Source organism: Desmodus rotundus, chromosome 1 (genome assembly GCF_022682495.2).
Source record: "Desmodus rotundus isolate HL8 chromosome 1, HLdesRot8A.1, whole genome shotgun sequence".
Taxonomy (NCBI): Eukaryota; Metazoa; Chordata; class Mammalia; order Chiroptera; family Phyllostomidae; genus Desmodus; species Desmodus rotundus.
This window is the reverse complement of record NC_071387.1, coordinates 118,846,277-118,859,756: the sequence shown is the minus strand read 5'-3', so window position 1 is coordinate 118,859,756 and position 13,480 is coordinate 118,846,277. Positions and strand designations below refer to the sequence as shown.

At 50.9% G+C, this 13,480-nt stretch overlaps 1 long non-coding RNA gene across 1 annotated transcript; it reads right to left on the bottom strand.

Annotated features, from left to right (window-relative positions):
- Window positions 1-9,119: 9,119 nt before the first annotated feature.
- On the bottom strand, window positions 9,120-11,030 carry LOC128781518 (uncharacterized). Its single transcript, XR_008427513.1, has 3 exons — window positions 10,966-11,030; window positions 10,439-10,613; window positions 9,120-9,466 (listed from the first exon to the last, which is right to left on the bottom strand). It is a non-coding gene; the product is annotated as an uncharacterized lncRNA (long non-coding RNA).
- Between the last annotated feature and the right edge of the window lie 2,450 nt (window positions 11,031-13,480).

Sequence of the window (13,480 nt, the reverse complement as noted above, 5' to 3'; positions counted from 1 at the left end):
ATTCCACATAGAAGTGAGAGCACGCGGTATTTGTCTTTATCTGTTCTCTTGATGCACAGCCAGGTTAGCAACATTGCGTACTACACCCACGAAGACAGAGGGAAAGGTGAAGCGTCATAATAAGCTGATACAACGAGGCGGGCAGACAGCCTGATGCTAGGGTCCGGGAGCCCTGGCAACGCCAATCAAGCCTCCGAGTCCCCTGATCCAGACCTCAGGCAACTGCTCGTGTGCTGGGGAGGGGGGAAACGCAGCTGCGGCAGCTGCGCAGGAGGTGCTGGGACAGGAGGCTGAACAGAGGCACTCACTGGCGGGCAGTCACACCCGGGACTGGGCTCCCACCCACACCGCACCTGGGGGTCGAAGCTTGGACCCCAGGCATGGGCAGACAGAGCCCTCTCTCCTGTCCGCCTGCACTGCTTGAGCTACTCCCACAGCAGAGTCAGGAACGAGGGGGAGAGAAACTCAGCAGCGTAGGGCCTATGAGAGCGCTGCAGAGCAAAGAAAGGGAAGGGCATTTGGGAGACTCAGAGCAGAGGAACAAACCTCTGAAAACAACCTACCTCAGAACCCAGAAGAATTGCAAATGTGTGCCTGAAAGCATGGTGAGATTTGGGTTTCTGGCCCTTTAGCAGACTCATCTTCATTTTTAAAAAATATAGGCCCTGACTGGTGTGGCTCAGTAGATCGAATGCCGGCCTGTGAACCAAAGGGTCTCTGGTTCGATTCCCAGTCAGGGCACATGCCTGGGTTGCGGGCCAGGCCCCCAGTAGGGGGCACATGAGGGGCAACCACGCATTGATGTTTCTCTCCCTCTCTTTCTCCCTCCCTTCCCCTCTCTCTAAAAATAGATAAAATATTTAAAAAATACATCTATTGCTATAATTTCTCCTGATATAATCTGTCAGATAAAATATAATACACATGATTTTAAGCACATGCTGAGCTTGCAGAAAAGTACAGGAAATTCCCAAGGGCTGAAAACCCAAATCTGGGAGCTGGAGTGGGAAGCTGATCATGAGCTGCAGCTGCCTGGGGAAGTAGCCCATGTCGGAAACGCAAAAGCTGGGGATTTCATGGCCACGAGGGGCTCAGAAGACAAGGCTTTGCCAAGTGGAAAATCGGAGCCACGATGCCTGCCAACACTTAAACACCGCAGAGCTACGACCTCTTCAGAAGTGTGGACTAGAAATCTTCGCCCTGGCAGAGGGAGGTGACGAGGAAACTTGAGTGTCTTGGCTTAGACTCGGGGTGCAAAAAAGATTCAGACTTTCTGACAACCGAAGCCTCGTGAGAGATTGCAGTCTGAGTTTGTGCTACGGGGGTGATTCAGGAAATACTAAGCCAGCAAATGACTTTAAAGTGGTCCTGGTATAGCCAGTGTGGCTCAGTTAGCTGGAGTGGCATCCCCTACACCAAAAGGTTGGGGGTTTGGCTCCCTGTCGGGGCACAGGCCTAGGTTGAAGTTTCGATCCCCAGTCAGGGCATTTATGGGAGGCAACCAATTGATGTTTCTCTCTCTTCCTCTCTCTCTCTCTCCTCCATAAACATATGTTTATAAAGATTTTATTTATTTACTTTTAGAAAGACAGAGAGGGAGGGAAATACATCTACCAGTTGCCTCTTGCACACCCCCAACAGGGGACCTGACTCTCAACCCAGGCATGTGCCCTGACTGGGAATCAAACCAGTGACCTTCTGGTTCTCAGGCGGGTGCTCAGTCCACTGAGCCACATCAGCCAGGGCTCAATGAGCATATTTTTCAAAGATTTAAAGTTGTCCTGCTACAGAGCACCTGGCAGAAGCCAGGGCAGCCCCCTGGAGGGCTGTGCTGTCATCCCAGGCCTCCTGCATTCCCACTGAACATGAGCTCACAATCCAGCATTTAATACATGCAGCAAAAGCCAATAAAAGCCAGGCGGAAGAGAACTTCAGGTACTGGAATTGTTCAATACAAAATAGGAAATGCTTATCTTTAAGTTTTAAAGAAATAAGATTGAATTAAAAACAGGAGCAAGGAACACAATACTATCAAGAAAAAAATAGACTAGTTTGAAAGATCTAATCAGAAATTCTAAAATGGAAAATCTCATTACTGAAATTAAAATTCAGTAGATATTTTAAACAAAAGATTAAACAAAACTGACAGGAAATTGGAAAACTAGAAGACAGATTTGAAAAGATTACCCAGAGGTGAAAAAGTAAAAGGCTGGGGAAGATCCACAGGGAGGTTAGCTAGGCCAAATGCCAGAGGGGGCCGGCACAGTGCTCAGTGGGTCCTTGCTGGATAGACCAGAGACAGAGGGCCCTGGCTGGGCAGCGCAGTTAGTTAGAGTGTTGTCCTGGTGTGCCAGGGTTGTCGGTTTGATCCCCAGTCAGGGTGCACAAGAATCAACCAATGAATACACAAAATAAGTGGAACAACAAACTGATATCTCTCTCTCTCTCTCTCTTTCACCCTCCCTCCTCCCCTCTCATTAAAATCAATGTGAAAAAAAAACTTTGTTTAATAAGAGACAAGATCTGGTTGGTGTGATTCACTGGATTGAGCACTGGCCTGCAAACCGAGGGGTCCCAGTCAAGGGCGCATGCATGCCTGGGTTGCGGGCCAGGGCCCTGGTTGGGGGCATTCGAGAATCAACCCATTGATATATCTTGATGCGTCTCTCTCACATCAGTGTTTCCCCCCCTTCTCTTTCCCCCCTTCTCCTCTCTCTAAAAATGAATAAATAAAATCTTTTTTAAAAACATTTAAAAAAATAAAAATAAAAGACAAACAGAATAAAAGAAAGGCTTATGTGGGTCTAATTGGATTCCAAAAGAAAATAGAACGAATTGAATAATTGTTTAAAGAGGAAACACCTGAGAAATTCTCAGACTTGACAAAAGATATAAATGGGAAATACAAAGAATCGTGAGCATTACAAATCAAAAGGAATTCACAGAGGCACCTTTCATTAAATTTACAGGATGCCAAAGACAAAGATTCGAGCAGAACTCACAGGATGTAATCATTAAGAGCAACTTTATTTTTGTCTCCCAACCTGACATGAGACCTACTCAGGTGGGGGTGTCCCTGCCCCTGCCCCTGCACAGGAGCCTGAACAGACCCCTCCCCTCGGCAGACATTTAAAGGTGAGAGAGCCGAGGCCACTTTGATAGCAAGTGTAGTCTCGGTTCACGACTTAAGATGTTGGACACCTGTCCACTGTGTCCCTCAACTTCGAGGAAAGCATCGTAAGCTCTCCAAGGGGTATTCTTAAAGCCCCTCCTGTAAGGCTTCAGTCACTTGGGCAGCAACCTGCCCCGCAAGGTGGGACACAGCGCTCTCCAAGCTGGCGGTTCTCAACCCTACCGGAGTTTCCCCCTAGAGGTCAAGGTCTCAAGACATCTTGGGTGGTCACAACTGGGCGGGTGCTACTGGCATCTAGGGGGTAGAAACTAGGGAGGGATGCGGCTAAGTGGACTGTAGTACACAGGAGCGACCCCCAGAACGATGAACCATCCAGCCCAGAAGGTCAGTAGTGCCGCGGTCCGGAACTGCTGCTCCAAAGCGGTCCTCCTCTGATTACTCCTCACCTGCCACACCTGGGGCCCCCTTTCATAGCCCTGATGGGGCAAACTGCCCGACAGGGCCCTCCATTCAGCCCCAGAGGCAGTGCTATGCAGTAGATGAGACCCAAGGCCCACCTCTGACTCACTAACCCACCTGTGGTCCTGGGCAAGGCCTCAGTTTCCTCATCTGTAAAGTGGGGAGCATGAGCCCCAGGTGGGGGAGGGAGGTCACAGAGGGAAAGGCTGGGGATCATGAGTGGATGGTAGGTCACTCCTCCTGGGATGGGGTCAGGCAGGCCCCTCCCCGGGAAGGTAAGTTGAACTCGGAGCAGCAGCGTTCGGGTGTGGGTGGGGCGGATTTGAGGACTGCAGCGAGGGGCGGGGCGTGCTCCTGACGCCTCTGACGTTGGAGAGCCACCCAAGGGACAGGAAACACACCTGATCAGGCGTAAGAATGAGACAATCTGGATTTGAATTCCAGCTCGGCCACTTGCCTGATTTATGACCTTCAGCAGACCCTTGAACTTCCCTGAGCCCCCTACTTCCCACCCCCTGTAGGGCCAGGGCAAGAAAATGCACGGCTTGGCGTTGTTGAGGCCGTGGAATGCCGCACTCTCTCCGCCGGCTCAGGGTCTATCTCCTGGAGGGTGGGTTGTCTCAGACACTGGGATCTCTCTTACCCCATTTCCCAGCTTTGCTCTGCCTGCCCTGGGAGACATCAGGCCATCTAGGTCAGTTGGAGGCCTTGGCCTTCTCCTCCTGAGGGACCTGGGTGGCTCCCTGGTGACTTACCAGCCAAGCTGTGCTGGTGGTGCTTCCTACTCACCACCAGGTGTCACCCTCGGCCCTCTTACCACTGTGGATCAAGCCACCATCCCTGAATACATAGGGGAGATAGAGGCCCACAGTGCAGATGGCGCGAGGCCAAGTTCACAGGCCAGACCCGGGTGGGGACCCAGACATCCCAGCTTGTAGCCCTAGAGCTCTCTGTCCTTGTGGCTTCCCAGACTTGGTTCCGGCCTCTACATGGGTATCATCTGGGACAGGCCAAGTATGGGGTGGCTATGTGTTCTATCACTAGGACCCCACTGACCAGAACTTGACCAGTCTCCCCCGCCCCCATCACGGTGGCCTCCCCACCTGCAGGACCTCAGGTCTTGATGAGCCACTCCTGACTCCAGGTTCTGCTCCCCTCCACGGAGCTGCCTCCTGGGCCTGGATCTCTGCCCTAAACCCCGTCTTCACTTCCCCCTTGCCAACCCCAACTCTCGGGGCTTACCCTGGCTCCTCTCCTACTCCCCAAGAGTGGCTGCAAATGCCATGAGACTGCAGTTTGCATTCTAGTGTAAGTGCAAGAGGCAACATTGGGTAGAGCGAATTACCAAAAAGACTTACTTCTAGAGTCTTCATTGGAACCTTGGGCAAAACTTTCTGCTCTTTCCCTCAAGCAAACTCACAGAGGGAAGGGCCTGCCATCTCAACAGCTGCCCCAACATCCATCTAGACGCCTCCCTGACCCCTGCCCTCTGCAGAGGCCACCCTCTCGCCGACCCACACAGACAACTTAGGATCTGATTTCCCAGGAGCCTGGGACCTGAAATTTACCTGGGGCACCATTATCTTTCCCTCACTGGGTACGTGTCCCTGGGCTTCATTGTGTCCTTCACCCCCTCTCCTGCCTGGGCCTCCGTGGGGTATCCCCATCCCCCTTCTCCTGGCTCAGCCCTCAGATCCTGGCTCAAATCCAACATCCTCAATGAAGCCTTTCCAAGTGAACACACACACACACACACCCCGTTTTCCTCCCCTGCACTCTTCCACCCCTCCTAGTATGCGTCACAGTCTGAAGAGATATTCTCTCCCCAGCCGCAGGTGCCATATTTGGCTCACCCAGACTCCCAGCTTTTAGCTCCGTGCCTGGCACATAGTAGGTGCTCAATAAACAGTTGTCAGCTGGATCTATTCCCCGACATGCACACACAGACCTAAATCTTTAATCTTGTCCTCCTCTGCCATTTTCTCTGAGTTCCAAACAGTCCCAGATTTGCCCTCCATTCTACAAAAATGTTCCTTCTCCTGTAGCCTTTTTTATGAGTCACTTAATTGTCCTCATTGTTTTTTTTGTAATCTGAGTTTATTTGGCAATCTGCATCTTCAGGCTTCTTGCTATTGCTTCCTTTAAAATAGGCTTTCTCCTAATTGTCTTTAGAGTGTGCTTCTCGTTTAGAAGATAAATACAGCTCCCTTCTTTCTTACCGTCAGTTTTGCATGCACAGTGCGGTCCCCTTGAAGCTCTCTTCATCTCCTGGGTGGCCGTCCGCATCTTCTTAAACTCTTACATCTTTAACTTCCATATGCTTAATCTTTTAATCTCGGACTGTAGGCTTTGATCTTCTAACTTAAATTACATTCATTTTGTCACTTTATTTTATCAATGTTTTAAGCCTCTTAACTTTTATCTCCTGTTAAAGGTAATTTTTAAGCCCGACTTCCTGGTTTTTCATTTTAATTTTGTATTTGCTAATTTTAACTTTGCGCCATATTTTAGTTCTCCTTATATTTATATTTTAAAGTTGCCATGTCATTGGGCCTAGTCTTTCATTTCTTTCATGTTCACATTTTGTCATTATTTTAAAAGAAAATTCTTGATTTTAAGTCTTTGCTGGCTTTGGACTTTCTCAGTTTCAAATCCTTATTTTTCTCAGTCATTACTTCTCCTTAATCTTCCAGGCATTCGATCCTCACAAACGCAACCGGCGTCCGATGGTCACCGTCGGCCTTGTTTCCGGATGCGCAAATGAGACCCAAGGAGGGTGAGCACCTTCGATTTCCTGAAGTGCATGACTGCCTAGACTCGCACACCACCCCGACCTCCTCCAAGCACCTGCATGTTTTACAACCTGTGGTCTCTGACACCCACGGCCACCAGAGTCAGGGCAGGCTGTGCCAGGAACCCGGAGGGGACACTGGGCGTGAGGTCGCACCCATGGCCCCACCCTCTGGAGGGACCCTGGTCTGACCTGAGAGCTGGCGTGAGGGAGGACAGGGGCGTCCACACCAGCCACTGGCCCACCTTTTCTCCAGGCTGCCCCGACACTGACCTCCTGGAGGGCCTGGTCCTGTTCTCCGGAAAGCTTTGCGAGGACTGGGCCACCACATTGCACAACTGAAGGGGTGCCATTCACGTAGCGCCATGCCGTGACACTGTGCAAGGGCCTCCTAATGGGCCTAGGGTCAAGGAGCCGTTGGCTCTTGCAGTTTATTCTAAACAGGGATCCTCTTTGGAGTCGCCTATGACTGGTTCATACGTGGGCTCATGACCCAGGCCGGCCTGTTAGATACGCTGTCCCAGCACTTTCCTGCCAGGACCAACGCCGGTCACCAGCATCCCCTAGAATGTCCACCTGTCAAGCTTGTTCAGCTCTTCCCTCCCCTCCCCCACCCCAGCTATAAACAGAAAACTGGTAGACAGTGGAAAAAACAGTGCATGCTGCATGGGTCCGTGTCTCTGGGGCATAAAACAGGCAATGGTAACCTATGCTGTTGGAAGTGCAGGTACTTTTCCTCCAGGGCGGTGCTAGCAGGGGCTGTGGGGGGACTTCTGGGGCCTGGCTCCTTCTGTTTCCTGGCCCGGGTGCCGGTTACGTGGAACTGTTCAATTGACAGAATCTAGCCTGCCTCACACTTACGATTTGTGTACCTTTCTGTGTGTGTAATACCTCAAAAAAAAGTTCTTAAAAAAAATAAAAAGGGAAGCATTCCCCTGTAGGCGGAGGATATGGCTTTCCCAAGGCCTGGACCAGGCCTGGCCGGCCTGCCTGCCGATCATCGCCATCAGAGAGCTCAGACCTGCGACCCAGGTCATGACTGGGAAATGCGCAGATTTTACGGACTTTTAGGTAACGGCCCCCTGAATTCCCCCCGCTTGGCTTGGAGCCAGTTTATCATGCAGGGCTTGCCAGGAAGCCATATGCTCACGCCCACACACCTATGATGCCTTCCTGTGTGTTCTTCTTTGTTCCCCTTTTATTTTTAAACAGTTTTCTTGAAATAAAATTCACATACCATATAATTCAAAGGTTTTTCATAGAGCCACAGAGTTGTACAAAACATCACAGTCAGCTTCAGGACGTCTTCATCACCGCCAAAAGGGGAAACCCCGCACCCTGAGCTGTCACCCCCCGACCCCCAGTCCTTCCGTCAATCCCAGGAACAGCTCCGTTTACCTGGTCACGGCGTGCTCTTCTCTGTTGGACAGGAATTCACCGTGTTCCCCTCGATGTGTCAGTTGCCAAAAGTTTGAATGGAAAATGTGTGGCTCCCCTCTGACAATTACACCCACCCTCACCTCTGGCTTCACCTTATTTTCCTGGCCTAATTCTTCCCAGTTTCCTAACTTGCTTTTTTGTTTTATTTTATCTTTGCATATATAACTTGAAAAACCCACAGCAGAATTTGATTTATAGGTTGATTCCGGGGGAGAATTATCTTCCCATCCCTGAGAATGGTGTGCCTTTTCATTTATTTCAGCATTTGAAAGACTTACATTGGGAAGTTGATTTTACAATGTTAGTTATAAAGGTCTTGAACAAGTTTTACTAAATTTATTCCAAAATACCTTCTATTTTGTTTTGGACTAATCACTAAACGATGCTAGGATTACTTGTACAATACATATGGAGAAAGAATAAAATTAGATTCCCACCTCCCACATAAGCAAAAATCAATTCCAGATGAATTAAAGAACTATGTGTGATAAGTGAAGTTGTGAAATTTTTAAAAGAAAATGGGAAATAGGAACGTGTTTAGAGAGGAAAACCCAAAGCAATAGTGGCTTAAGCAAGCTCTCTCTTATTTATGAGCAGATCTATCTCAGGTATGATCTTTCTAGACAACAACAACAACAACAAAAACACAGAAAAACTGTACATTGACTGATTTACAATGATATCACGAAATAGGCTTCTGACTTTCTGCCCTGCCATTGCTCAGCATGCTGCTTCCACACTAAAGTTGCCTCAAAGTCCGAGATGACTGCTGGAGCTCCAGCCATCACATTTACCTTCTAGATGGCAGAGTGAAGAAGGTGAGGAAGGGAAATTTTCCAGAAGTCCCACAAAACACTTTTATTTACATTTAATTGGTCAGAGGTCTGTCTGATGACCACACCCAGCTGGAAAGGAAATGTATTCTTATAGCCAGCTGGCAATATGCCCTGCTAACACCTGGCATTTTGTTACTAAGGAAGGTGAGTAGAATGGATATTGGATATCACCAATAGAATTTGCCATACAAAGATTTTCTAAAAAAAAAAAGATACAAAAAGCACAAATCTTGAAGGAAAATATTGATAAATGTGACTAAAAATCTAAAACTTATCATAAATAAGATATTTGAATTCTCTTAATAAATAAATATTGAAAACAAAATGAAAGGTAAATCTGAGTTTGGGAAAAGATTTGCAGCACATATTACTAACAACGAATTGGGATTTGGCAAATACAAAGAATTCCTACAAATCAATCAGAAAAGACAAAAACCCAGCACATGAAACTTACCCGCATGCACCCGACAGCGACTGGAGAGGGTGGCTGGGCTCCAGGCAGGGCGCCCGACAAGCCAGCAGGGTCAACGCTGAGCCTCGGTGTGCACAGCGCGAGGCTGAAGTGGCGACCTGAAGGACCAAGCCCCTGCAATGGGTCGGCGTTGCTTCATAAGGCACAGGACGACCCCAAATAATATGAGCGTTGAAAGTGACTTTAGCCCTGACCAAAGTGGGTCCGTTGGTTGGGCATCCCGCAAAGCCAGAAGTTGCCGGTTCAATTCCCAGTCAGGGAAGATGTCTAGGTTGTAGGTTTGGTTTCCAGATGAGGTACATACAAGAGGCAACCAATAGATGTTCTCCCTTTCTCTAAAAATAAATTTAAAAAGTCTTTTTAAAAAATGTTTTTAAAGACAACTGTAATTGAACAACGATAAAATAATTTAAAAATTGAAGAAAAAAAAGTTTTTAAGTGGCTTTAAATCCTGTCTGCAACAAGGTGCAGCCCAGACCCCAGAATAAACGAGAAGGTGAAGATGCCACTGTTCCCCACAGACCCTGACCCCGGGGTGTCTCAACCTTTAGACACCCCTTTCCCTGGGGCTCCTGCAGCTCTGCCCTCTCGGGCTGCTTCTCCCACCTTGCCTGCAATGCCTTTTCCACTTCCTGACCAAGTCGATCCCGGAGAAATGGGAAATTCTGGGTGTCTTCACTCGGGGTCCCCAAAGATTTGGGTGGGCGCGGTTGGGAGGTGCCGCTAGGATGCTTGTGAGGGGCGGGACAGGGAGGAAAGTCAGTGAAGAATGAGTTAGAGAGCAGGTAGCCTTTGGGGCTCTGTCCTGTTAGGGACCCTCTGGAAGCTGAGAACATTCCTCAGGATTGTCCCCCTCCCTGGGGGCAGCAGGTGGGTTAGGTCACCAGTTCCTGCCCCTCCACATTGAGGGTCACCCCAGGGCATGTAGGCCCTTCCCTGGGACCAGACATCACCCTCAGGCACAGTCACAGGAAGCTGTTGGCAGGTGACTTCAGGTTGTCCACGGGCATATGGGAACGACACCAACAGCCTCAGCCACATGGGTAAAAGTGCCACAAACTGTGCTGTGTCCCCTCCAACCTTCAGCTAAGCCCCTCCCCCACTTCAGGGTCCTTCCCAGTGGGTCTGCCGCTTCCCTTCCCTGCCTTTTCTCCCCTGTTTAGATCCAGCTTTTCCCCTCCTCCCGGTCTGGCCTCATCTTCCTCCCACTACTCACGTTAGGTGCAGGCGCTGGTGCCTCTCCCAACCCCCTCTCTCAGAGCCCCACAGCCTGCGACTCACCCTCCTCAGAGCCTCAATCTAATTACCTGGGACTTTTCCTAGATGTGTCGGCCTCCCGCCTCAACTTAGGTTCCAAAGGCACAGGGATGGTCAGCTCTGCTTCCTCTGTGGGTCCCCAGGGTCCATCGCTGCACCCCGCACATGGTAGATGCCCCATAAACTGCTTGTGAATTCTCGTTTTCCAGATGAGGAGACATGGACCTGAGAAGCACAGTGACCTAAGTCCCCAGATGCTTTACCGAGCACCAACAGTAAACTCAGCCCAGTGGGGTAGGACTTGTCGGCCAAAGGGAGACAACACAGACCCTGCTCTCGGGGCGCATCCGGCCCAGCCAAGGAAAGGGTGACCAGGCACTCATTCACATGCCCAGCGCACGTGGAGTGTCCTGCCATCCGTGGGAAATGCAGGCCCGCGGGGACAGCGAGCCCTGTTTGCTAAGCCACACGTGGGACTAGAAGGCAGGAAGGCCAGGAGCAAAGGGGGTTCCACCCTGCCCTCAGCGAAGCCTTAGTCCAGTGGGGAGACCAGAGCATCCTGGGAGAAGGGGACTACCTGAGGGGATCAGGTAATGGTGGGCACCAGGCACGGCAGGGAACAAAGTAGCTGCAGGAATCAAGAGATCTGGGAAGACTTCTCGGGGCTGAGACCTGGGAAACAAAAAGGAAAGGCTTGCTGGCCGTCTCAGCCCTTAGGGGCTGCGGCCCTGGCTTGCCTCGCTTTTCCTTTCATTTTCCCATGGGGGTCTGGTCTCCCCAAATAACTGGGAGCCCATAGAGCTCAGGACACCCCACTGGGTGAGATGATAGGACTGGGCCTAATTCTGCCCCCAAAGCCCCGAGGGATATCAGGAAGATCCCTCTTTTTCTCTGGGTCTCAGTTTCCTCGTCTGTTAAACGGGTTCCTCATACTCTCAAGTTTGCTGGGAGGAAAGGAGACTGTGTGTGGTTTCTGAGCCTGGAGTGGGCAGAGCTCCTCAGAGGTCATGCAGCCAGCCCCCTCATGTCAAAAGTGCGGAAACTGAGGCCCTGAGAGGCCCAGGGCTCACCCAAGAGCATCCAGACAAGCTCAACAAGTCCCCGTCTGGGTGGGGCTCAGCATTCAGGATGCCGGGAGTGTGAACCTCTCCTGAGAAGTCCGGTCCCTCCAGAGTGAGAAGGACTCAGCTGAGGGGGGGTGTGCTGCCTTCTTTGGCATCTTAGAAATGTTAATTGAGGGAAATTATGCAAAGGAGCCCAGATTGGAGATGCTCATTTGAATCTGAACGAGGTGCTACATTAAAAATAGCAGGAGGAAGGAGGTAACTTTGGAGGGGAGGGAGGCTGTCAGGCTCTTTGCCCCAAGAAGGTCCAGGCTCCTGGGCCCTTGGTGGGGTGACTAGGCCTCAGAGCCGGATCCAGCCCCTGCCTCCAATAGCCAGGGACCCCTGCTGCAGTCCTGCTCCCTCTGGACCCTTTCATACACTGGACACCTGGACAGTGACTCTAAAAATCAGATCTGACCACATTGCTCCTCCATATATAACCCGCGAGGCTGCCCGTTGCCCTCAGGAGGAAGCTAAGCTCTTAGCGCTAAGCTCAGGCCATCCTGCCTGTCTTCGCATCTCCCACCACGTCCTTCAAGCTCCCCGTTGCTCTAGCTAAGGGAATACCCATTCTGATCAGCCTGGCCTTGCCCGACCCTGAGCCTTCCCACAGGCCATTCCTGCTGCCTGGATCAGCAGCGTGTCCCTTTTCCAGCAGGACAGCTATAGTCACCCTTCAAGTGGCAGCTCAGAGGCACCTCCCTGGCGCCTCCAGGCTGAGCTGGTTGTTTCTGGCTCTGCTCTTCCAGAGACTTCTCCTGTAGCATCTGCTCTTGGTATCAGTGTGTCCGTGGGTCTGGGCTACTTGCTCCCGAGTTTGGGGCCCTGTCTGGACATTCCCTGGTCCTGGCCTCACCCAGAGCTGGCTCTTCCGATCTGCAAAGGGAAGGCCTGGGGTATATGCGGGGGAATGACCAAGGGCCACCTCCCTGTGCCCTGCCAGGCACCCCTCCTTCCAGAGATAGTTGAAGAGGCCTGGGCAACTCTGTCCTCAAGGACATCAAGGAGAGGGGAGGGGAGTGAAGAGGGAGACTGGTTATTAATTAAAAAGCAAGTCATGTGCAGGTCCTGCTTCATTCCAATAAAAACCATCAAGGATATAATTTACCAGATCTGGAGATAGACGCAGGTAGGTTTACTCAGGCTTGGTACAGATCCTGGTGGCCAGAATGCCAACAAGGACCCAGTGTCTAAGGCTCGGTCTGGGCGGAGGAGAGACGGGCAGTGAGGGGCACCTCCCGTGGATGACCAGTAATAAACATAATATCACTGCCACAAGTTACCTCTTGCAGAGCAGCTCCTGCGTCACCAGGTAGGGGCCATGTGACCACTTTCACGTGCCTTCTGTCATCTCCCAGTAGTCTCTTGAAATTGGTCCTATTTTTATCCTCATTTTGCAGCTGGGGACATCTGGGCACAGAGGGGTTTTGTAACTTGACAGAGTCACACAACTAGCAAGTGGCGGCACTAGGACACCAGCCTGTGCTCTTAATCACAAGGGCACGAGGATCTACATATGGTGGCTACTAGCATCGTCAAAGCTGTCCTTCATGACACAGGTGAGGAGACTGAGGCAGGAGAGGGCATCACCTGCCAAAATCACACTGCATGTTGGTAGAATATAAACCATGCCCCCTCCTCTCAGAGAAGTGTGAGTCAGGGGTCTCCACCAGGAAGGGACAGGGTAGAAGGGCCTCAGCTGGGCCACAGTGTGGGGTCTGAAGCCACATACCCCTTTCTACCTCCCTCTGCCACTTCCTCACACTCTCAGCAGCTCAGCTGTGTTGAGCCAACCCAGTACTTCTCTGTGTTGACCCTGGAAGGCAACCTCAGCCCAGCACCAGTCCCAGCAGAATTAAAATAGGCCTGACCTAGCCCTGACTGGTGTGGCTCAGTGGGTTGGGCATTGTCCCACAAAATGGAAGGTTCCCGGTTCAATTCCCGGTTAGGGCACATGCCTGGGGTGCTGGCCAGGTCCCGTTTTGG